This window comes from Pinus tabuliformis, chromosome 8 (genome assembly GCF_031772625.1).
Source record: "Pinus tabuliformis cultivar Carrire ecotype Pingquan chromosome 8, CPIR1, whole genome shotgun sequence".
NCBI classification, from domain to species: Eukaryota; Viridiplantae; Streptophyta; class Pinopsida; order Pinales; family Pinaceae; genus Pinus; species Pinus tabuliformis.
The window spans coordinates 1,795,769,631-1,795,796,509 of NC_142294.1; positions in this window are offsets into that span (position 1 = coordinate 1,795,769,631).

Sequence of the window (26,879 nt, forward strand, 5' to 3'; positions counted from 1 at the left end):
GGGAACGACGCCAGACACGCACGTATTACAAACGGTAAACCTCGGATTAACCATTGTCGAGGAGCCAGGGGTCACTTTTCGGTAAGCCTTGGATTATTGTCAAGGAGCCGGCAAGGGGATTGAGCTTGATACTCTGCCCTTGCGTGCTGTCGGAGTGTAGACTGTTCCCCCAGGTGCATTTGTTGCTGTTGGTAACCTTAGTGACCATTATCTTTAGGATTCTACCGAGGTGACGGTGGAGGGAAGATCCCACTGTACCTGGAGAAGACGTCGGCTAGAATCACTTGGATTTTCCAGGGGGTTCACTTCACTCGAGATGGTTAAAGTGGAGGAACTTGTGCCGGTCTATTCATTAAGCAGGTTGCCGGGGTAACTGTTCCACCCGCCACTTCTGTACTGAATCCGGCGATGTTGGGTTTCATCTCCAACTAGCGTTTTTGGTCCAGAAGGCTACTGTTTGTGCTTGGTTTGACGCCCTAGATTCTTTAGGCGTGTGATTCAAATTTGTTTGGTTCTTTAGAGACTTTAGGTGGTTTGCTTTGAGATTTTACTTTGTTTGCGTGTGCAGTAGTTAAAAGTTTTTAACTATGGCGGAATTACCGAGACAGTCCCGTCGACTTCGGGGCAAGTCTCCTGAGGTTGTTTCCGTGGCCGAATTGTTGAGGAAATCCCGTAGACTTCGGGGTGAGCCTCCTCAAGACGTCCCGAGTCATTACGAAGGTTTAAAGGTCCTTGTTACTCCTAGTGGCAGTAAAGTAGGTTCACCTGAAGAAGGAGAATCGTCGTTGGTAGTCCATCTAGATTACCAAGGTCTAGAAACAGGTTATAATCCCGAAGTTGTTGCAGTTTCTGAGCTTGCTGGTAGTTTTTCATCTACTAGTGATATAGGCGAAGAACCTGAAGTATCTGAACTTGTTACTCCAACTTCTAGTGCACCTGATTCACCTAGGGTAGAAAGAGTCATCACCAAAAATCTTCCTGCTGTTTTGATAGCTATTGAAGAACTTGCTCCAGAGGAAGAATTAGGCGTATCTATCCTTGAAGATAAACCTACTATTGATCTAAGAGAGCGTGAGTCTATCTTTTACAGTCCTCCTAGAAGTACTACTTGGTACCTTTCGTTAACCAATTATTTAGACAACTCAGGGATAGGTTTTTCTCCACCTTGAACTCCTTTTCCACCTGGAGGTATTTATACTCCTGTAAATATGTCTGGTCAGTCGTCCGTGTTCACTCAATCTCCTGAATCTTACTTGTACGGCGGTCCTTCTGTTCCCTCCGGGTATCAGTCACTTTCTGGTACTTTTGCGGGAGCATCTCCTCAACCCATTGAACATGGGTTATTAGCTGGAAACAATGGTAATAAACCGTTGGGTGTAGGGGACATTTACATGATGTCAGGTTCAGTTCCCGGTTCTCCACCTCAAGGTGGCCAATTATTGCCTGGGGGGCAGCCTCAATTAACGCCTGGGGGACAACCTCAATGTACACAAATTGTGTCTGGGGGGCAACCTCAAGGACATTATGTACCCATAGTACAATACATTCCTCAAGGTCAACCCCAGCCTCAATATGTACCCCAAGGTCAACCTCAGTATCAGTATTTACCTCAAGGGTATCAACCTCAAGGTCAAGGTCAACCCCAGTATCAGTATTTACCTCAAGGTTATCAACCTCAAGGTCAATACTCGAGTCAAGGTTATCTACCACCTCAAGGTCAAGCTTATGCTCAAAGTATGGGAAATGTACCTGTCAATTATCAATCTTACCCTCAACCTGGTTACGGATCTCAGTATCCTCAACCTGTTACGGGTCAATACCCCGGGATGATAGTGTGGGATCCATCACAAGGTCAACAGGTGTTGCAGCCAAGCATACAGTTGTTACCTCAAACTGGACAACCCATAGTTTCTGGTTCACCCCAGCAACCGCAACCTTTCCAGTCAAATATTCAAACTTCTGTAACTTCGGTAGTTACTCAGCCGCCAATTGCACCTAGTACTCCATCTCAAACGACTGCTGCAACTACCGCAACATCTACCGCACTTACTTCTGGAGTATCGACAGCTCCAATTTCTACTGTCTCTGCAACCACTCCTCAGACATCTTTACCGTTGTCCAGATCTACGATTCAAACCACGGTCCAGATGCCTATAGGGCAGCCTGGTTTAAGTACTGTTGTAACAAGTCAACCTCAATCTACCTATCAATAGTACCAGGGACAGTACCAATTCGGTCCTGCTGTCCAACAACCGGTTTACCAGTATCAACCGTATCCTGGGTACACTTATCAACAACCTCAACAACCCCAGTACGGTCCGGTTAATCCTGGTTTTCCAGGAGGATACAATATCCCGAACGCGATTCCTATTCCTAGTTATCCTGGATATCCTCCTCCTGGAACTGGTATTGTGACCCAGAGTTTTAGAGATCCTAACTGGCAATTACCGTTTATCGCAACTTTGGATTTACCCGACTTGACGCGCCTAACGAACGATCCAATCAATTATCTTCCGTTTTGGCCGCCAATGCCAAATAAGTTGCCCAGTGACATACCCAAGTTCGAAGGTAAGTCTGGAGAGGATCCGTCAAATCATGTGATGACTTACCACCTCTGGTGTGCCTCAAATTCCATCTCGGATGATTCGATCCGCTTACGTCTTTTCCAGCGTACGCTCATTGGTCTCGCGGCCAAGTGGTACATTGAGTTACCACGGGCCTCTTTTTACAATTTCAGCCAGTTAGCTACCTCGTTCCTAACTCATTTTCAGTTGCCGGTCAGATACGATAATGGTACTGAGTTACTAACTTCATTAAAACAATCGACGTCCACTTATATTTCCGATCATATTCATGAATGGAGACGTCGAAGACGTTTAGTGAAAGTTTTTATCCCGGACCAAATCTTAGCTGAATGGTTTGTAAAATCATTATTACCGAAGATTACTGAAGATGTAGCTAAGGGCGGAGTAGTTATTGAGGAGCAAGTCATTGCTCAAGCCCAGTACCTTGACTTAGTTTACACTCAGTCAGGTACCTTGCACGAGAAGATCCCAGATCTTCCTAAGTCGAATCAAATCGCTGCTGCTCCTTCGGGGTCTCATGCTGCTGATGGCATGATTGGTACGGTGAATACTAAAAGTAAGAAGAAATCCTCAAAGAATTATTCTCCAATAATAACCTTACCAGACTCCCCGACGGGAGAGTCTTCTCCTGAAATTACCGCCGACATTCATGCTGTAGAGTCATCTACAGCTAAATCAAAAAACGGTGGTAAGAAGAAAGGCAAGAAGAAGGATAAAGCAGACAAGGCTCCAAAGGAGAAAAAAGAGAAGTCAGAATCTAATGACGAAAAGCGCAAACCTCGCTATCCTTGTTTAATTTGTGAAGAAGATCATTTCACAAGAGATTGCCCTCATCGGGCAGAGGTTGTGAAAATCGTTAAAGGTTCCCCAACTCCTGCTGTTTTGAAACATCCATTTCCAAAGCAGGAGAGTAAAATGATAGGTTCTTCCTCGAGTGCCAGTGAAGAACCCATATTGATGATGTCTCATGTACGGATTGCGACTCGATCGCAAGATTATGGTAGTAAGAGTCCTGTTGATGGCAAAGAAGCAGAATCTTCTCATTCTAATCCATCAACCTCAGCTCCCGGTTCCGATCCACTACAGATCGAGAAACCTAACCCAGACTTGGTAATCAAACCGCCCGCCAAGGGTATACTTCGAAAGTCTGCTTTCAATCTACATGCGAGAGCAGCTCAGAATTATAACATTGTTGAGGATTTAGCTGTTTCACCCTCAGCAATGTCGGCTTTGGAAGTGCTGCAATCATGCCCAGCACAACGAAAATTACTCTTGTCGGCTATAGGAGCTGTTGATATTCAGGACCCGAATCTGATAATCTTTGATCTAGAAAATAGTACACCGCGTCTCCCTCATCAGATGGCTTTCCAGATTCCAGTGATAGTAAAAAACAGGCCTATTCATCGGACTGTAATGGATGAAGGAGCTTCTACGTGTATTATGTCGATTCAGTGTTGGAGATCGCTTGGTTCTCCTTCACTGAACCAATCCCCGACGATTCTTAAGGCCTTTGATGGCCGTGGGTTCCATCCGTTTGGCATTCTACAGGATTTTCCTATAGGGGTTGAAGGAAAAACCGTTAGTCTAGATGTGGAGGTGGTTGATGCCCCTCTAGACTACAACCTTCTTTTGGGTCGCAGTTGGTCTTACGCTATGATGGCGGTCGTGTCATCGGTCTTCAGAGTTATCAAGTTTCCACACAATGGTAAGATCGTGACGATAGACCAGCTGGCTTACTTCTCATCCGACCCAGCCTCTTCAAAGAGTATCCAGCATGTTGGTAAAACGACTATCCCTTACAAGGATGTTGGTGTAGGATTAGTTAAAGATTCCGGTTTACTGGGAACTTTTCCTTTCCCTCCAATCAACGCAGACCCTTCATTTGCTTTCATTCATATGATTACTTCAGACACTATTATTTACGATGATCCTTGGATTGTCCCATCTGAATCTGAGATAGACTCATTCGGTGATGCTTTGAGTCCATATGAAATTGCTTATGAAGCCGTGCAGTCTTTTACCGACTCGCGTTCAACCCAAATCGACCAAATGAATGTGGTCCGTGAGGAATCACTTTTCACATCAACCTCAGAACGGATAACGTTTCCTGAAGTTGTGTCATCTGATGAACAACTTCGCGAAATCCTAAGTGTAGACAATCTACCATGGGAAGATCTTCATCATAGATCTTCGTTTTTACCTGAGGGTGATGACTTTGAAAATGATTTTTCATCAATTTTTACAGCTGAATATGTCAAGGATGCTCAGAATCCCATGAAACATCCTGATTCAGAGTTGAATTTGGGAAACATTTCCCAAACTATTGCCATTGACATTTCAGTCAAAACCGGAATTATTGAGAACATTCATATAGGTGCCTCGTGTATAGATGACGAAATTCAAACATACAAGGTCGTATTTCAAGAATTCTGCGACGTGTTTGCCTGGTCCTATGAGGAAATGCCAGGAATTGATCCCTCCATTGTTGTTCATGAAATCAAGACCTACCCGGACGCTAAACCCGTTCGGCAACGTCTGCGTCAGATACACCCTAGGAAAGCGGCTGCGATTAAAGCAGAAGCCGAGAAGCTGTTGAAAGCAGGTTTCATTTATCCGATCCCGTTAACGGATTGGGTATCGAATATTGTTCCGGTTAACAAGAAACAAGGAACAATAAGAATATGCATCGATTATAGGGATATAAATCGTGCTTGTCCAAAAGACAACTATCCCACGCCCTATATCGATCAAATAATTTATGATTGTGCCGGCAGTGAAATACTTTCCTTTATGGACGGTTTTTCCGGTTACAACCAAATCAATATTCTACCTGCCGACCAACCAAAAACGGCTTTCATTTGTCCCTGGGGGACATTTGCTTACTGCAAATTACCTTTTGGACTTAAGAACGCTGGAGCCACTTTCCAACGGGCAATGTCTTACGCGTTTCACGACATCAAGCACATTGTGCAGATGTCGACGCCTCTCCAAACGTACATTGGATTTGCTGATGGTGCTTGTCGTAGTACATGGAATATCTCTTCCGCAGCTTGGGTTATCTATTCACCCTCTGACGAGTTAGTTTCTATGCATGGAGTGAGCCTCGGTCAAACAACAAACAACATTGCAGAATACAGTGCAGTGATTGAATTATTATCTGAATCTATTTCATTTGGGATTCGGAGTTTGATAGTGAGGTTAGATTCTGAACTCGTTGTACTACAGCTTAATAGAGTCTATGCCATTAGAAATCCAGTGTTATTAAGATTGTTTTTGAGGGTGCGTCTCTTGGAACGTGAATTTGATTACATTGAATATCAGCATATTCCAAGGTCTTTAAACACATTAGCAGATGCAATGGCATCTCGAATGTTAAATAGACATTTGTAACAATCATAAATGTAAATTTATAAACATGTCATCACACATGTTTAACAAAATAAGCCGGTAATAATGATATATATAGATAGGAGTGTGTCAAAAAATATACATCGTCTTCGATCATAGGTTGAAAAACACCTTATGATCGACAAAAATGATAAGTACAAAAAACCAAAAATGTCACATGTGTCTACAAAAGTGACTAGCCAATCACTGGTGGTGCTCTCTATATGAGACCACTGCCCGCGCTACCCTACACAGGAACCTTCTGAAAGGTCCTGGGACTGCGACCACATAGCGCTGAAGTCGGATAGGAATATCGTCTATAGTCGTCTCTGGTATGTCCGCCGTGAGACACTCTAGGTCCTGTTCCAGCTCGGCTAAGGTCTTTGCGGCCGCATCCTGTGGGGATGGTGCTGGTGCAACTGGTACTCTTCTCTCATAAGCCCGGAGATTGCCCGGACACCGTGGGCCTACATCTGCATTTTGAAAATTTTTTGCTGTCAGTTTTGAGACGATATATATATAAAAAAAAAAATAGATAATTTAAAAACTTGTGAAAAATGAAGTACCTCTGTCGTCCCATTGTTCTCCCCGTGGAAGAACCATGTCCGGATCATTGCGAAAATCTACTCCGGCATAAGGAAAATCCTGAATCGCAAAGACCTGGTCCTCCAACCAGTGAAAGTAACCCGCAGGAAATCGGACAACTCCCGCTCCCTCATCAGGATGCCGGGCCATTATCGAAACCCACCGCGTCAACTTAGGCTCCTGAGGAGGCCCAAATGGAACAGTAAGATGCTGGGGGATCAGCATTGGAACTCTCTCTAGGGAAAAGCTCACAACTAAAGGCCCATATCCAAAGATCTTCAATTGTCCGTTCTTTGCCCTAGTCAGTTGGCCCTTCATATTGGCCAACACAGCATCGCACCAGTTGAAAATGGTGCCTCGGAAGCAATCTATAGCCATCCGCATTTGGGAACCAGTGGCTATGTGCAAAGCGGCAGCACCGCAAAGTCTAGTAACTGTAAAGGCAATTACCATAAGTTCAGGTCGGGATATGTATTTGATTTCTATCCCCTTCTCCTGGTTTTGATTGTTGCACTACTCTAGCCGGAGACTAGCAAGGGATTGGCCACCCGGCCTAGTCCCGAATAGAGACAGTTGCTCGCCCCTGTTAAGCAAGCCAGTGAGAAAGTATATGTCGGAGGGCTCTATCTCGAGCTGGTGTTCTCCGATGTAAAAACATTGATCCTGAATATTCCACCTTTCAACCAGCCACTCTAAGAATGGCACCTGGGCCCTCATGCCAGGTATGGCCCAGTACTTGTAGAGACCGCATGCCTTTAAAGCATCAATGGAAGGTTGATGACCTATTGCGGCGAAATCGACATCTTCGTGTTCTCTTTCACGCCAATCTAGCATGGTGGGCAATCTACACACCAAAAAACATTGATTAGAATTCATTAAATCAAATTTTGATGGTTAGGTTTTGAGTTTGGGTTTTGAAAATCCGCTTTACGCGGAGTACGCACCCCGCGTTCAGAAAACAGAGCGTGGGTATGCAGCTGTTCTGAAGGTGGCCTGCGTACTCCGACCATTTTCCCATGTACGAAAATGTCGGGGTACGCAGGTCACCCATGGGGCACCTGTGTCCCCCGAAAAGCGGACCCTAAAACCCCAAACCCTCCAAAAAATCAAACTAAAACTTAAAATGGAATTCTAAACGGATGAAATTGAAGAGGAGGATGTTGTGAAATACCTGAAAGAGACGGCACTCGATTCCGACGGTCGGATTCTCCGCAAAGTCCACGGGAAGTTTCTTGTCAAAAGCCCTTTTCTCACACCCAACAGTAAAATGGTAAAAATGACATGGTAAAAAGTCTTTTTATAGGTTTTTTGGATAAATGAATGCTAAGTTTGTTTATTTTTCACCATGAAAAGATATTTTTCAATGTATTTTTTTGCCCATCTTAAACAGGTATGAGTAATGTGTTGTTTTTGTGCAGGACAAAAGGACTTTAGGGTAAAATCATCATTTTTCACGAACCAAGACATCAGAGTCATATTTTAAGCCCTTTTCTGACTCCTAAAACATGAAAAGATTGCCGAGCGTTTCTTTTACACTCGTTAAAATGGAATTAAAAGATGGTCCTCTTATAGCCCTTTTCTGACCGTAAAAACAAGAAAAGATTGCCGGATTTTTGTCGTTTCAAATTCGATACTGGAAATAAAACGACATGCCTCTGATCGCTTTTTACTTTTTAGGTCAAAGGCATTAATCATGAAAGTACTCCTTGGTCGCAAGATCAAGCGGTTCTCTCAGGTATTATTTTATACTTTTTCGGGCTTGGGAGACACAAATTTACGAAAAAGTTCACCTTGGAGTCTTCTTTAGTTTTTTCAGACTCTCTAAAATTGAAAAACGCTGAGTTTCTCCTATACTGGACTCGTTAAAATTTCAAAGTAAAGGACCTGTTCGATTACAAACAGGAACGGACCACTCCTTCTTAGGGTCCGAATCTAAACTAAGTTGGACTCATCCGAAGGATGAGCTTATAATCAAGCATATGTTATCCTCCTCAAGCTTGTAAAAAATAAAGAGGTACTTGCCAGAAATGGTGGGGGAAAACAGAGAAGAATGAACCTATTTGTTATCCTTTGTTACATAAGAACCTTATCACCGCTCTTCAACACGACACGTTTCATTCACCTGGGTTGGGAAATCCTTTGCCTTAAAGCTGATAAAACCACTTTGAAAGTCTTCAACTGTTTCTGCGTATTAACTTTGGGTCAATCGTCGCCAAGCCATCTGTCGTGTCGTTATGTGTTCAAGAGGTCTCTGCAAATAAACCATTCATATGCAAAATACTTGTCATCCATTTGACCATCCCTGAGTCAGTCCTTACAGCAACATTTCTTCAACTTGAACAATGATTTCGTGTTGTGGGCTTGCCTGCAACGGGTCTCTTTCTATCGACATCAGCACATTATTTAGAGAGATGACTTAGAAATCGTCAGTACCTTGAAGTCTGCATGCATCAATGGCAGGTTTCGTGCCTTTGACGACAGTTTACATCATTGACTTTCGATCAAAGGATTCCGTGACGTGTTCGACATCAACCCATTCATTCACATTTCATGGATTGTACTGGGTACTTTGAGAACCATTGACATCACTGGTGGTCTCTCTCACACTTGTTAACAGTTTACATCATCGACTGGTAATCAAGTGGTTTCTACCATGTTCGACATCAACTCATTTATTTGCATGGATAGAATCGTACCAATTCAGGAAGTAGAGATGAAGACCCTGGATCTAGTTTCCACCATCCAGGCTGCGAGGAGTTTTGTATTCATTATATAGTAGACTAATCATAAACAGATGGCTGCGTCCATACTGTGTCTACGAAAGTCTATGACTGTGATGTACTGAAAAATCATTCTTGTATCAGAGCAGTAGTTAGATTGTTAGTTAAAGTTTTCAATATGAGTATGGGAATGTCTACCTCAGCGATGATATCATCTTATATATGTATTTTGTGTTGAATATTTGCAGGTTCTGACCGGGCTCTCCGCAATATACTCCTTGAAATGATAAAGTACTTTACCCTTCCTAGATCATATAAAAACCCTAATCTACTACAGGCTTCGCACTTTAGGGGGCAATCTGTTACACTAAAAAATGTCACCATGACTATTTGTAGTTAGTATGGCTCCATCCACTGTCATACTATCCTCCTTGGCAAGTCTCATGCCTCTGCTCTTCATGTCAAACTTCAAGAAAGAGAGAAAAGTCATTTAAAGTCAATTATCTCTGGTACGCAGTTTCTCTTAGCCTTACCTGCGTGTACGCAACCCAAGCTCACAATACCTGCGTACTTGTACGCTCTGTATGTAAAGGGGTGGGTGCGTACTCCTGTAAAGGTCAAAAGGCGCAAGTTTCACTCCAAAAAAGTTACTTGTGGTTATTTCTAGAGCATTCTAGAAGCTTGTTTGACGTGTATGAAGTGCCTCCAGATGGTTCATGTATCCCTACCAAAGAGGAACTTATCCCATCAAGAGGGGAGCTATCCCATCCAAAGAGGGGCTTATCCCATTGATGGTGGACCTGAATAACTTCCTCTAGAGCACTATAAATACAGGCATTGGGCCAAAGGGAGGGGAGGTTGAAAGCTGAACATTCCTAAGGGTAGATGCTGCTGGAATTAGGACTTCCTTGTAGAAGCTTGTGAGGAGAGATTACCATCTTTACTTGTTTCATTTGGAAGTGGGTGAGCTGATCAGAGTAAAGGAGAACTTTTGTGGACCCTGGGAAGGACCTGCACAACACCAAGGCTCAGGTTGTAATGGTTCCTTTTGTTACCTTTTAATACAAATTAGTCCATTCTTCTCAACAATTTGTTATTTATGAGTTGTTTCATATACTCCTTGGTCTATATGTTAAATATGTTTTATTTTATGTGATATTCAGGTGCTATTTAATCGTTTGATTGTTAGTGAATGCAGGTTTCGAAGGGAAGGAGGAGCTCATCTGGATCAACGAAGCTGGACTACTACAACAACGTTGGGTTACAGGTAGGATCTAAACACTTGATTTCTCATATTGTAAAGGCATATTTAGTGAAGGATTGCTCTTATTTGTCTTGTTTGTCACTAGAAAGTCTTAGGCTTCTAGGGAGGTCGGTTGTGTCCGCACTAACGACTCTTTCCGTATGAAAAGTATCTTAATAGATCATGATATTTGGACTTTATATTTTGATGGTTCAAAGACACAGGATGGTTTTGGAGCTAGTTTTGTGCTTACAGACCCATGCAACAAGAATCATATCCTTTCATGTTGTCTGGAGTTTGAGTGTACTAATAATATTGCCGAATATGAAGCACTTGCCCTTGGTTGAAAAATGCCATTGATATGAAGGTAAAAATTCCCAAGATAATCAATGACTCAGAGGTGGTCACTCGTCATGTACGTCATACTATCCATTGTGTCTCACCACATCTTAAAAACTACTAACGGGAGGTATGACATTTAATTAATAATTTTAAATATTTCAATATTATTTCTATTCCTAGACTCAGAAATGTTGCACCAGATGCATTAGCAAATGCAGTCGTTAGGATATCTACATTGAAAAGTGGTTTTTCTATTGAAATTGTATATAAACCATTTGTGCTTGACAACGTTACTAACTTACATGTTTTTAATGATGACCAACAGATAATGCACTTTATGGCTAATGCAGATGTATTCAAAGATGTTGCAATAGATGAGGATGAGCATGATCGGGTTTTGCAAGACACATCCAAACCAACAAAAGGAAACATTATGCCTAAGGATGTGGTGTCCCCAGAGAAGTTATATGACCTACAAAATTGATTTAGAGGACCAACCAACATGAAGAATCAGAGCTCAAAGTTATCATCCAAACAAGCCAATCTTGGGACCCAAGCAGATCAGAAGTATGTAAACCTCAGTACATGTTTTTATCCATAGGAACAACAACCATTTATCTACTTATTCAAACAATATCGTGATGTAGTTTCATGGACATATGACAATTTAAATACATATGACAGTTGTATTATCCAACATGTCATTCCTATAAAAGAAGTGGTAAAGCCTTTCCAACAGAAGTTACGAAAAGTTCATCCAAAATTGGAACCCCTTATCTAAAAGGAATCGATAAAGTTGTTGGATGATCAGATCATATTTAAAGCCAAACCTTCCACTTGAGTTTCTAACTTGGTCTCAGTTAGAAAAAAGTCTGGTCAAATACATTTGTGTGTTGATTTCAGAAATATCAATCGAGATTTTGATAAAGACAATTACCTAGTGCAATCCGTGGAACAAATCCTTCATACAGTATCTAGTTCTGAAATATTTTTGCTACTAGATGGTTTCTCTGGTTATAATCAAGTACTAGTAATGGAACCAAACATATTAAAGACTACCTTCAGGACCAAATGGGGAACATTTGCCTTCAAGAGGATGTCATTTGGGCTTATAAATTCCAATGCGACTTTCCAAAGAGCAATGGACATCACCTTCCATGGCCTTATAGGTCAGAGCGTCGTTGTTTATTTGGATGATGTTACAGTGTTCTTGAAGAGAAGATCAGGTCATGCACATCATTTGAAATAGATATTCGAGCGGTGTCAGAAGTATGGGATTTCCCTTAATCCCAAGAAGAGCATCTTCGGTGTGTCCAAAGGGATCCTACTAGGGAAAATCATTGTGAAGAGTGGAATTAAGATTGATCCAAAGAGGGTAAAATCCATCACACAGATCCCATTCCCAGTGAATAATAAAGCCATGCAGTATTTCTTATGGAAAATTGATTTCTTGAGAAAAATCATCTCTGATTATGCTCAAATAATCAAGCCCATACATGAGATGATTAAGAAATATGCAATATACAAATGGGATAAACAAGAGAAGGACACATTCACTCAGATCAAATAGGCTATTGTCGATGCACTTGCGTTATTCAGTCCAGATTATGGAAAATATTTCCTACTCTATATGTTTGCTTTAAATTCGCCGATTACGGTCGTGTTGACTCAAAAAAATATTGAAGGAAATGAGTGGCCTATCTCCTTTATGAGTGCTAGTCTACAAGGGCCAGAATTAAATTATCCATCCATTCATGCAAAAGCATATGATGTATACAAGGCAATTAAGTACTTCAAGCCGTATCTATTAAAATCTCACACAATCATATTTTTACCTCATCTAGCAGTAAGAACATTGTTCATGCAATAAGAGATGGGTGAGAAGAGGGTTAACTGGATGACCTGTCTACAATAATATGATTTGGAGTTCAAGCTAGTTCATACCATAAAGTGTCATGACCTATGTGAACTAGCAGTTGAAGCAAGAGATGCACCCGAGCAAGATATTTCACGATGGGAGTAGGAGATATAAATGTACAACATTGAGCATGTTCCTCAGTCCACGTCTATAACGCCATGGTATTCAACTTTACAATAATTTTTGGAGCATGGCACCTTTCCCACACACTTATTGAATAAACATGCAAGGGGAATCCATTTAAAGGCTATATATTATCAATTAGTTTATGGACTGTTTTTCCATAAACACCACAATATTTTCCTACCGAGGTACCTTGAGCCGCATGATACAGATAAGGTCCTTAAATATTTACATGATGGACCAGAAGGTGGCCACTATGTGGGCGACACTACAACAAATAAACCTATGAGGGATAGTTATTAATGGGCAACTATACTCAAATATGCTCACACCTATGTCTACAAGTGTCAAGCTTGTCAGAGATGCATCAGTCATAATCAAAGGTCAACCGCCCCATTGCTACTAGTAGCAGTTGAGGATCCATTCTAACAATGGGGCTTAAATGTTATCGAAGAGATTTCCCCCCATTTGTCAAAGCAACACTGATATATTATCACAACAAAAAATTACTTCACTTGGTGGTCAGAAGCAGTTCCTCTCAGGCAAGTAAACGACTAGGAAGCCATCCACTTCTTGCAACAGAATATTATAACTAGGTTTGGCATCCCTACATCACTTGTCTTTGATAATGTGACTTACTTTTCATCATTAAAACTTTATTAATTCACATTATAAAATGGAATTGTATTGAAACATGCATCTAATTATTATACACAAGGAAATGGTTTGGCTGAATCAACAAATAAGAACCTTATACGCATAATCAAGAAATTCATCTTCTTTTAGCAAAGGAACTAGCATAAAGCTTTGACCAATGCACCATGGGTTGACTATGTAACTCCAAAGCCTTCCTTGAGAAGCCCACTTTACTTTCTAGTTTACGATAAATAAGTTATCTTGCCTCTAAACCTGTATCTTCTAGCCTTACAACTATCCTAAGAGTCACAAGGTAGACCTTGCCTTTTGGTTCATAGAAGGATAGACACTTTACTCAAACTTCAGGAAGAAAGGCTCAAGACCAAAGACAAGTTTTTCATGCATCCAAATCATGTAAAGCATTGATTTGATAAGAATCCCACAGGGGAAAAGAGCTTTGATGTGGCTGACCTAGTACTAAAGTGGGATAAACCCCATGAAGAGAAAAGAAAACACACAAAGTTACAACCTTTATGGATTGGACCATTTACGAGGAAGAAAATCTCAGTCACAATACTTTCAAGCTAAAATCATTAGATGAGAGGATTGAATCCCTTCTCGTAAATGGCTAAGATTTAAAACATTACTTTCAATAGCAACTACAAGTTGCACTTTCTGTACAATTTGTTTTGTGCTCTTTCTTTCCATTTCGTCGATTTGTTTCATGTATTTTATTTTTGTCGTGTCAGTTGTTCATGTGTTATGTTATTCATGTCTTGTCGTGTCTTGTTTGTTCGTCTTTGTACATAAATAATACCCTTGTGTAAAAGTGCATGGCTTAAAATACTTTGTGGTGTAATGAAAGAGAAGTGTGACAATCACAATGTTTGGCTTTTTTTTGTTCTCCTTCTTTGTTTGAGAAAATGCCATAGGTTGAGTAAATTCTAGATGGAAAATATGATTCTTCCAATTGGAGAAACTTGAGGGAACCTATTAGATCCACGCCTATGCTAGTATCTAAACTATCCAACTTGGTATAATCTAGTTGTGTGTTAATGCTTGTCCAACCTAGTAGAGAAGGGATAAGGGGAAAATCTAAAGCAATCAAACCAATATTAGAGGTCTTAAAACAATTCTCTAAAGGGGAAACCTCCTCTTCTCTCAATAAGTCGAGATCCCTCTTCTACCCATCAAAAATAATAAGTGTCGATGCACAGTTCTTTTAAAATAAATAAATAAAGGACGAAAGAAGAGAAAGGCTTCTTGTGAAGTGAGGTGAAGCAAGTGACTTTGCTGGGGTACTATTTAGGCTCACTGGTAGCGAAGTAACGTCTTTGCTCCTGAAGTGACTCCACCAGGGTACTGTATTGTCCTGCTAGTAGCGAAGCAACAACAAAGACGAAAACTCATACTCTTAATATCACAAACTCGCAGCACACATTCCCTTTTCCCAAATTAAAACAATTTTGATATAGTGTATCTTTTGTATGTGTTCAACTAAGTAGAGAAAAGTTGAGGTAGTATGTATAAAACTGGGTCGAAAGGGGGAAATTGAGGAAATCAATACTTCCTAAAGGTTTGACCTTTAACCGAAAGCTATTCTCGAACATAAGATGAAGTTCACCCAATGTGTTGCGAAGTGTTGTAGATGTTATAATACCCTCCAAAATTTTGCTACATTCGAATTTTGGAGCCTACTCATTATGGTACCTGCATGTACACGCTCTTTTATAAGGGCAGAGTTGTGTATGGAATTAAAAAAAATGTTTTTTAATAAGTGATCAAGTATGAATGTGAAAGAGATAGGTCTTTGCAATTTTGGTTGAATGAAAGATTTTGGTTTTATGAGATATTTTGCTTGCTAAATCTTTTGTGTGTCCTTTAGATCATGCTATTCAAGTGTTTTTTACCTTTCAGTCAGTTTGGTCTTATCATTTCGATGATTGTTTATGGTTAGTGAACTTTGGTGTCTTTTCACTTGATTTTGATCTTGAGGTCATTGGTTGCTTTACCTTCTTGAATCTTTTACTCAAAGTACTTAAAAAGTAAAAGTGAAAAAACATTTGTTTTTTTCCTTTCTTTTCTTTGATTTGATCTTTTTGTTTATCAACAAGTGTGTGAATCTTTGTTTGAAGTTGGAATTTGCTTTGCTTGAGAGATATTTTTCTTGGATATTTGTTTCTCCTTGTCTTGGTCAAATTTTGACTTTAGGATATTAAAAGAGCACATTTGTTTGTTTAGAGCATTCCATAGAATCTTGCACTTAGGCATTCTAGTATGAATTAAGTAGTTTTCATTTTAGGCATTTGTTTTTTAATCTCTTTGGATAGATGATGAATGTGTGAGCGTGTTTAAAAGAGAAAAATAGTTTTTTCTTTCATATATTTCTAGTAGAACCCAATAGAGATAAATTTTCATCGAAGAAAAAGAAGTTGCAATTTGCACGTAACCTGGTTTTCTATTTATTTCTTTTTGTGTCAGAACATCATAAGTTTCACTTCCGCTACCCCTAACTTAAGTAACAACTAAGAAAATCAAGTGCTTAATCTAAAATGAACCATATTTTTCTTTTTTTCATAGATACATCAAGTAGTATAAGGCATTTAGGGCCTTGGAATAGATGTGTGGAGAGTAAACTCTCCAAGGCTACTCTAAACTAAAACATAGAAGTTGATTGAAGAGTTCAAAACCCAGTCTTGTTAAGATGTCCGGGAAATATTTTCTAACACATGTGTTAAGCACGAGGATGAGTGAAGACAAGGAAATAGAGATACCCCCTCTCCTACTTGTTAGATCCCATGCCCACAACTGTTCCACCCTAATTCTGATTATGAACTGGTGACCTTAGTTTCCTATCCTAGGGACGACACAGGTTGCTGCGAGGGGGAATATCTGTGGTACCTAAGAAAAACGTTGAATCACTTTCATAGTACTTCTAGAGGGTTCCCTTGTGAAGCTTGGGTACTTGCATTAGCAAAGGCTATTGTCTGGAGGTTAACATAACTATTTATGATACCTTCATTGGTAGGAATGTGCTGTAATTATCCCAAGATATGTTCGAAAGGTCCTTATCTTTGCTTTCTTATATTTTGGTGTCTGGTCCTAATCACCCGAAGCGGAAATACCTAGAAGCTGCTTGTTTGGTTGTATCTCTAGGGACTGTTTTAGCAAGTGCTCTCTGCTCCTAGATTGTCATAAGTTTTTTATTTTTTGAATCTGCAAAAATCTCTCTTCACATTTAAAAGGGGTTGATTGACAAGTTCATCGATCTAGGAGGCTTCGCGGGCTTTCACTTGCGAGTGTCAAGCCTTCATCTAGAAGGCGTAGGAGTAGTTCTGTTGGTGATTTTCAAACAGTAGCAGCTGACACATCGAAGATTAATCCAGCTTTAGGGGCTCTTATTTCATAGGGTGAACCTAGTGCAATTCATAATTTATATGGAAACCATCTAGTCCTTGTTAGGGTGCTCTTCCAATAAAAAGATGAGATTGATATTGAAGACATCCCTGAGTCCCCCGTGACTCCTTTGACACCCTTTCCTTATCATATTTCATACATTGTATCGTACATGGGTACCCCGACTCACAAGATGGCAAGCCCTATTCACTCTTCTTCGTTTTTGCAGATGGCCAATGTTAGTGGCATAACCATGGTTGCAGATACTTCTGGTGTCCAGACCCCTCCTTTAGTTGTGGGAGGGTTTACTATTGCTATTTCTACTGTTACACCTAGTACAGTAGCCGTTGGATCTACCTTCATTCCAACTCTGAGTGGGGGCACCCAACATTTCACTAGTGCCTATCCATTCAGGATGCCACCTAGTGGGAATCCCCCAGTTCCTTCAACCTTTCCATCTGTTGTTCCCACATCTATGACTTCTATGCCAATTAGTTCAACATCTTTTCGGGGTTTTTATTTTGGAAGTGGTCATATCCCTCCTTCCAATCCATTGTTGAACTTAGGACAAGCTTAGAATGTTAATCCTTTCCAAGAAGGTCAAGGATGGAAAACTCCTTCCGTTAGTGGTTTAGGGGCTAGGAATCTGTCCCATTTATTTTGTCAATAGGGGAGTATGCCCTTCCCTTCCATCGAGACCTCATAGGTCTTTCCTCCACTAACTAGTGCATGGAATCCTTATCAAGGGTTATCCCCTTCTTTCAATGTTCCGCTAGGAGGAAACTATCCTATGTATGGTAACCCTACGACAAGGGGTGGATACCCTTTGAATACCTCTGGGCCACAAGGATTTCCTTATGGTTCAGCTCCTTCTACGAGTAACCCATGGAAACTTGGTGCCTCTCCAAATCTAGGATACTCTTTTCATAATAGCGGAATTTCTGCTCTTAGTGGATGAAATTCTCCAGCTCCTCCATGCTTACCATTCCTGACAACTTTAAACTTGTGAGATATTTTGAAGTTGATGAATGATCTGATCCATTACAATCTAGCTTGGCCTCCATTTCCCACCAAACTTTCGTTTGATATTTCTCAATTTGAAGGGAATTTTGGGGACGATTTAGCTGATCATATAACCACGTTCCATTTATGGTGCTCATCGAACTCCTTGATCAATGATTCGATGAAGTTGAGATTATTCCAATGCACCCTAACTGGAAACACTATAAAATGGTATATTGAGCTAAAAGGGGGTACCTTTGCTACGTTTGGTGAATTGGCTATTTTTTTTAAACCATTTTCAGTTGCTTGTCCGATATGATGCTGGAACTAAGCTTCTAACCAGGTTTGAGCAAGATAAAGCAACTGATATTTCTGACCATATCCAAGAGTGGCACAGAAGGAAGAGGCCCTTTAAGGAATATATCCCTGATGAGTTCCTTCTCGAATGGCTTTGGAAATATTTACAGCCAAAAATTTCTAAGGATGTGTTGCTCTCCAGAGTGTTCACTAAAGAATAGGCCATCTTTAGAGCCCAACAGTTAGAACTTATATATTCTCAATCTGGAGTCCTCTATAAGATTTTTCTTGATGCTCCTCAATCGAAGATCGATCTAGGCAAACCCAAGTTGGGACCCCGTGCCGACAGAATTGTAGGATCAATCAATAGGAGCATGGCTAACCTTCTAAATTAATTGCAACAATTGTCTTTACAATCTGCTTCTCTAGTGCAGGCATCACTGTCAGTGCCTATGCCTTCCCAACATTTAGTAGTTCATTATATCCAATCTTTGAACCCCAAAGGAGACCAACAATCCGATGGGAAGAAGAAGGGATGTGGTAAGAAGAAAGATAAGGTTGGGAAAGGGAATGCAAGTTATGTAGTGGGGATTATCTTACCCATATTTTCCCTAGGATTCAAGATTCCAAACACTTGTTAGCTCAGCGGGGTTCTTCGAGTTCCCAAGCTGTGTTGTGTAACCCTTTTCCCCAAGGGCAACAAATGCTTGTTGGCACTAATGTTAGTATTAGAATCCACATAGGGGGTAACCAGGAAGGGGAATATACATCGAATGTCTATATGGTAAGGTATCATGTTTATGTTGCTACAAGATCACATGCTTATGGTGAACCAAAACCTTCTAAGGCTAAGACTACTTCGGATATTCTAGAGCCACTCCATATCGAGAGGCCCATAGTTGACCCTATACCTCAGATGCTGAAAGGCTCTACAAAACATTTGGCTATTGATCCCAACACTAGGGCTGCTCAGAACTACTCTATTGTCAAAGATCTGGCTCAAAGCCCTTGTGTGATGCCAGCGTTAGAGGTACTCCAATTGTCCCCTAAACAAAGGAGTGCATTGGTCACTGTGATCAGAGAAATGAATCCGAAAAAATGTCTTGTTATAACATTTGATATGTCAAGTACTAAGAAGAGACTTCCTCATCACATGGCTTTCCAGATTAAATCTACATATCATAAAATGAATATATTTCAAATTGTAGTTGATGAAGGGGCTTCCACATGTGTCATGTCGATGTCATATTGGAAGGCTATCAGATCTCCAGAATTTGTTCCTTCCCCTACTCTCCTTACCGCATTTGATGGTCATTCTCATAGGCCTCATGGAATTCTTCCAGCCTTTCCCATCTGTGTTGGGGGCAAGGTTGTCAATGTCGAGGTAGAAATAGTTGATGCCAATTTGGATTATAATATTTTGTTGGGTCGAAATTGGGTTTATGCAATGGATGCTATTGTTTCATCATTGTTTCGTGTCCTATGCTTCCCTCATGAAGGGATACTTGTTACGATTGATCAAATGGCTTATTATCCTAATGATCCCAATGCATCTTCTGATTGTAACATTCCCTTGGAGAATTTGGGAGTTGGAATGTATTCCTCATTGATGGGTACTTTTGATATTCCTTCTCCTATTTCTCATGTTAATGCCATTTCATCCTCCAAGGTCGCACCTCGAAGAGGTTCCTTCATAACTCATTATTTTTCTGATCCTTGGCCCATACCCCACTCTACCACCACATTAGAGGAAAGGCAAGTGGGTGGAATGGCATACCCTATATATGCAGCGGAAATCATGTACCAATCTATAGTGAATCCTACAAATTCCAATCCCATTCCTCTCCCATCAAAGGATTTGTATGGTGATGTGGCTCCGGTCTGGACTCTTGACTCTACTTCAGCTATGGACTGCCTTGATATAGTCTTACCATCTGAAGAGGCAATCCTAGAAGCAATGATTGGTGTAGAAAGACCGTGGGATGATTTACATCATCGGTCATATTTTCTCCTTGACTTGCATCAAGTTGAGTCAAATTTATCTGGTCCTTCTTCAACTAGAAGTGTTCACAAAATATTAAATCCTTTGGCCCCAACACAGATTTTTGTCGAAGGTAATATGTCCAATATTTTAGAAACTATTTTGGTGAACATCTCCAGGAATCCCAATATTATAAAAAATGTCTTCATCGAAGCTGCATGTTCCCCTGAAGAAGTCAAGATTTATACCGACCTCTTTAAGGAATTTAGAGATGTGTTTGCTTGGTATTATGAAGAAATGCATGGAATCGATCCATTGTTAGTTCAACATGAGGTCAATACTTATGCAAAATGCTAAGCCTGTACGACAAAATCTTCGACCGGTAAATCCTAGGAAAGCAGTAGTTATTATAGATGAGGTTGAAAAGCTTCTAAAGGTGGGTTTCATATACCCCATTCCGTTAACTGAATGGGTCTCAAATCCAGTCCCTGTCGATAAAAAGAAAGGAACGATCTGGGTATGCATTGACTTTAGAGAATTGAATAAGGCTTGTCCTAAAGATAATTTCCTCACTTCGTTTATCGATCAAATCATTGATGTGTGTGTTGGAAATGAGTCGTTCTCCTTCATGGACGATTTTTCAAGATATAATCAAATAACTATCCATCCTCAAGATCAACACAAGACACCATTTATTTTCTCTTGGGGTACATTTGCATACAAAAATATGCCTTTTGGCCTTAGAAATGTTGGAGTGACATTTCAGCAGGCCATGTCTTATGCTTTCCACGACACCAATCACATTATAGAAGCATATCTAGATGACCTAGCTTCTCATTCTAGAAAGCGAATTGATCATCCACATCACCTTCATTTGGTTTTTGAACGATGTCCTTACTATAAGATCTGGTTGAATCCTAATAAATGGGTTTTCGCTATCACATCCAGTCGGTTAGGATTTATTGTAACCAATGAAGATATTCATGTTGATCCCTTCAAGGTTGAGGCAATACTTCAGTTGCCTCCCCGGTCAACAATTCGTCAGGTTCAAAGTTTCCAAGGTAAAGCAAATTTCTTAAGGATATTTATCATAAATTACGTCAAGATTATGAAAGGATTTATGCGATTACTGAAGAAAGGAGTCCCATTTGTTTGGGACAATTTCACTCAGTGCTCCTTCAATGCTTTGAAAAAGGCATTGACCTTCGCTCCTCTTTTGAGTCTAGCAGGGATTTCCTCTTATATCTCGTTGTGGCAGATCAACCATTGGGATGGTTCTAGTTCAGGAAGACCATGCTCTTAGAGAGCATGTGACCTACTATCTAAGTCGAAGCGTAGTTGGTCTTGAATTTCGGTATTATCATATAGAGAAATTAGCTTTGGCAGCAGTTCACGTTGTCTAGCGATTTTGTCATTATATTCTGATTTACGAAAACTTTTGTGTTGGCCGATGTCAACCTATTTTAGTTTGTCCTCAGTAGGCGAGTGATTGGGGGAAAATATAATAAATAATTGTCATATTATAGGAATTTGATCTCGAATTCATGTCAGCCAAGTCCAAAAAATATTTAGTATTCGCAGAATTGATCTCAGAGTTGCCTTTTGAGGAAGATGTTGTTACTTGTTTATGAAGAGTTATTTCATGATGAACATATCTTCCTCATTTCTTCACAATATCATTGGTATGGAGACATCATAGTATATCTCCAGACTTTGAAGTTTCCTTTGCCTTTTCCGAAGGATGAACGCAGAAAATTGTGTCACCTAGCTAAAAATTATATTATTATCAGTAACACTTTGTATCATCGCGGGATTGATTCAATCCTCAGGTATTATTTAATCTTAGAAGAAGTTGAGACTATTCTTAATGACTGCCATAATGGATCTTGTGGAGGTCATCTATGGGGGATTTCTACAACCCAAACAATCTTGCGTGTAGCCTATTTTTGGCCCTTGATTTTTAAAGATTGCATGGAAGTGGACAAAAAGTGCCATTATTGTCAAATATATACTCGGAAAATGCACGCTAATCCAACTCCGATTTTCCCCGTCATCACTGTTGGTATGTTCACAAAGTGGGGTATTGATTTTACGACTTGTAACCTGGCTTCACTAAAGGGTCACAAGTTCATTATCATAGGAGTGGACTACTTTATGAAGTGTGTCGAAGTTATGCCTACTTTCACGGTGAGACAACAAATCTTTTCCATTTCAACCAAGTCATTTCTCGTTTTGGTGTTCCAAAGAAGATGGAAGTTGTTATCACACTGTAATTTCTAAGGTTGGGAAAAAATTACAAAGGTAACCACAAAACCACTTTGGGAGTTGGGAATCCAACCCTTCCAACTCCACAGAGGGATCTATTAGGATTCTAAGAAACTCTCCTAGGTTGTAGCTTAGAGATGCCAGGTAACATATATATTCAACTATTGTTGCGATTTGGTTCAAGCCAGATAACCACTTCTACTTTTCTTCACTCCAGACATGCATGAACACCCTCAAAATACAAGGCTTTAGACCACCAATGCTCACAGTTTTAGATATTAGGTGAATATGGAGAATACTAACCACACTAGCAGATAAACAAGACCATGTGATGGCTGGCTGCAACTAGTACAGAAACCTATAAATCTAATCTATTAATGCAAAGACAGGATGACAACTCTCCTGCATTAGATAGAAAGAAACCTAGGTAACCTATTCAGTGATAAATCCAATATTTTAACACAGAGATAAGATGACAGTTATCTAGTGCTAAACATAAAAAGATCAAGAATACAGCATATTAGGTGCAAGCTTAGAACAGAGGGAAATGGACAGTGAGAAGTTAATAGCAAAAGAAGCTTGTATTTGCTGAAAATGAAGATGAGATGTTGCAAGTGACAAAATGTCTACAGTCTCCAGAAGTTGAACCTTACATCAAATGCCAACCCTGATTACATCTTGCTTCTGGATATTTATATTTACAATACTAGGGCACTTGGACGTTTAGGTATGGAAGGGTCATAATTGACCACCAATTGCATTGGAGTCTCTGGACGAGGTTACTTGATTCAGTGGGTGAATCTGATCTGTTCAGGTGCTGTGCTGTCCTTTAGGCGGTTGGAGTGCTCGTACCGGTGGATTCCATGACTGATAAATTCAGTTACAGAGTTGTGCTATGTCATTTTCTCCCTTGGCCATGTTTTCTGTTAAATATGGTTGTTGGGGGTCTGACTGTGACTGATGATGGCTGAGTTGGTCATCTCCTTCTTCGGGCAATGGAATAGTCAAAGGACGTGGAATACATGGGCAGGTGGAAAATTTGGGTGAGTGAGAAGAATGACCGTCGGATCGGGGAAATGAATGGCGGAGATGGTCCAGTGGAGGCTATCAGCCGAGGTGGGAGCGGGGTGTTTTAGGGCTGTTAGATCTTCAGCGGATGGATCGGGCGGTCATCGAGCTAAGGAGCTACACAGACGTTTAACAGGCGGGGCGGATTGGTCGGGCGGTAATGGTTTTCAGCGCACCGCTTTTGGGCATAAAGTGGTAAAAGCCTGGGGCTGAGTGATTCCATTCAACGATCGACATGTAGTAGCGATGAGAGAGAAAAATGCTCTCATCGCGCGCTATTGCTCGATTAAGTTGTCGGTGCGATGAAAGAGAAGACTGCCAGATCTTGGCGGAGATGATCTGACGGCGGAGAGTGGTAGAGTGGGTCACCTTTATCGGGTGCGACGAGAGCCATTGGATTGGCAGGGTGATCAATGGTGGGGATGTGGCACGACGAGTTATGAACGCGTGAAGACATATGGTAGGGTTTTATGGTTGGTTTGGGGTCTTGCGCTTGGGGCTGAGGCCAAAGGGGGTTACTCTATCGGGTTTAGGAGACAAATAGAGGAACGGACAACCCAACAGACCATGCTTCTCTCTGCCCTTAGAAAGTCAGAATTGCGTAGCAGAGCTAACACTGGCTCCTTATGGGGATGAAATCCTCCCTGTGAGATTTCAAGAACCGTAGACCACTGCCTTCCATTCAAAAACAAGATCAACAATATTTCCTAGTATTCCATTGGGCATGGAGTCTAATTAGGCCTACACTAAAACTAAAAAAGGACATATTTACAATGTTGAGGCCTAAAGGCCTTAAACAAGATAAATCTTCAAAAACCACCCATTAACTGGGCCATCAAAAACTGGTTCTTCTTCCATATTTTGCAGCATGAAAGTGTTGTTCCCGTGGGTCTGAGCAATGATAAAAGGTCTAGTCCATAGAGCATCGAACTTCCCATGATTGCCTTTCTTTTCCTTCAGTGCATCCCATTTGAGCACCAAGTCTCCAACTTGAAAATTGTCCATCTTTGCCTTTCTGTCAAAGGCTTCCTTGATTCTCTTTTGATGTGCTGCAAACTTTTCAATCAATTGATCTCTGATTTGATGTACTTCAGCCAAGTCACTGATCCTCTTTGCCATGTCATTTTCCTCATTCTTCTCTTCTTGCAAGAATTTTGCCACTAGTAGGGTTAACTGGATTGGGAATATAGCCTCAGTACCATATACCAGCTTGAACGGAGAATTCCATGTGGATTTCTCAGTGGTCACCCTGTCAGCCCACAATACAAACTTTAGTTTGGAATCCCAGTTCCTCTTGTTGTCTTCCAGCAACTTTTTGATTATCCTTATCAGGCTTTTATTGGATGATTCTGCTAGACCATTACCTTGAGGGTACTATGAGGTGGAATGCACTAGCTCAATGCCCATTGAGTCACACATGTCCACCAACTCTTTTGCGCTGAAAGCTGCCGCATTGTCTATAACCAATTTGTGTGGACAACCAAACCTGGTGAAAATGTTTTCTGCCAAGAACTTCATGACAACATGGTGAACAGCTTTCGTAGTAGGGATAGCCTCAATCCATTTGGTAAAATAATCAATAGCTACTAAAATCCATCTATGCTGACCACTGGAATGTGGATTAATCTCCCCTATGAAATCCAGACCCCACTGCAGGAAAGGGCCACTGGCATGTATCGGCTTCAAGGGTAAGGATTTCAATTGCTGTTTTCCTTCAAACCTCTAGCACCTGTCACAAGATTTTACAAATGAAAAGACATCAAAAAATAGAGTGGGCCAATAATACCCAGCTCTGAGGATCTTGTGGGCTGTGGTTTTCCAATAGTGATGTCCTCCACAGATGCTGGAATGAAACTGATGCATGACCTCTACAGATTGTTCTTTGTCTAGACATCTTAAAAGGATTCCAGATGGATCCCTCCAATAAAGCAAGTTTTTATGAATACAGAATTTGGCTGCTCTAAGCTGAATAGTCCTAGCTTGGCTTGAACTAAGGCCTGGAGGAACTTCTAGCTTCAAAAAAAATTGAGCTATTCCAGAATACCATTCACAAGAAGCTAGGTTCTCAGCCAACAATCGGTCATGTCATTCTGTTGCTTCTTTTGTCTGTCCATCCTCTGGATTTTTACCCATGCAGTTTATGTCAAGCATTTTGTAATTTTCTTCAGCCATCAGCTGAGCAAGGCCCTGACCCTTAATAAGCTTGGTGGGATTTAGTTCTATGTTGAATTCAATTAGCTTTGTAATCCATTTAGCCCTTCTTCCATCAACATGTGGTTGCATTAGGACATCCTTTACTGAAGTAGAGGGCACATATGCAATTACCTTGGAGTGCAAAAAGTAGATCCAGAAAGCCTTTAAAGATTTGATAAGAGCATAAGCTTGTTTTTCGATAACATACCTTAGTTCAGCATCCCTTAAGGTCTTGCTGAAAAATGCCACTGGATGCTCTGAATCCCCATCATCTTTCTGTAATAAGACTGCTGCAAGGGTGTCACTGGAGGCAAAGGAGAAGATATGGAACTCCTTGCTATAGTTTGGGTTGATCAAAGTGGGAGCTTCCATAATAGCCCTTTTGATGGCTTCAAAAGATCTTCTAGCTGCATCACTCCATTTGATTTTTGACCCCTTTTTCAGCATGGAGGTGACGTGTTTTACCAATTCTGCAAAATTAGGAATAAACCTCCTTACAAAATTTATTTTTCCCAGAAAGGATTGGATGCCCTTTTTTGATCTTGGAACAAACAAGGCTTGTATTTCTTTCACTCTATCTAGGTCAATCTTGACACCTGCAGCAGAAACAATGTGTCCTAGAAGTTTGCCCTCTTCGAAAGCAAACAGCGACTTCTTGGGATTCACTGATATCTAAAACCTTCTGCACTTCAGGAACACATTCTTCAAATGCTGCAAATGATCTTGATGGCTACAGGAGTATACTGTTATATCATCTAGGTAGACAAGGACAAACTTATCCTTATCTCCTACAAACGCTATATCCATAGCTCTCTGAAAGGTAGCTCCAGCATTCTTCAGCCCAGAAGGCATCTTGGAGTACATAAAAGTGCCCCAAGGAGTGGTGAATGCAGTCTTTTCTTGGTCATATGGATGTACAGAAACTTGGTTATACCCTGAAAATCTATCTAGGAAAGACATAACTTTGGCTCCCGAGACTTTCTGTAGCAAATGCTCCATGTTTGGTAGGGGATAATTGTCTTTCTTAGAGCATTTGTTCAGGTTCCCGAAATCAACGCATAACCTGATTTCTCCACTTTTCTTCCTCACCACTACCATGTTGGATACCCACTTTGAATATCTCAGAGGAACTATGATT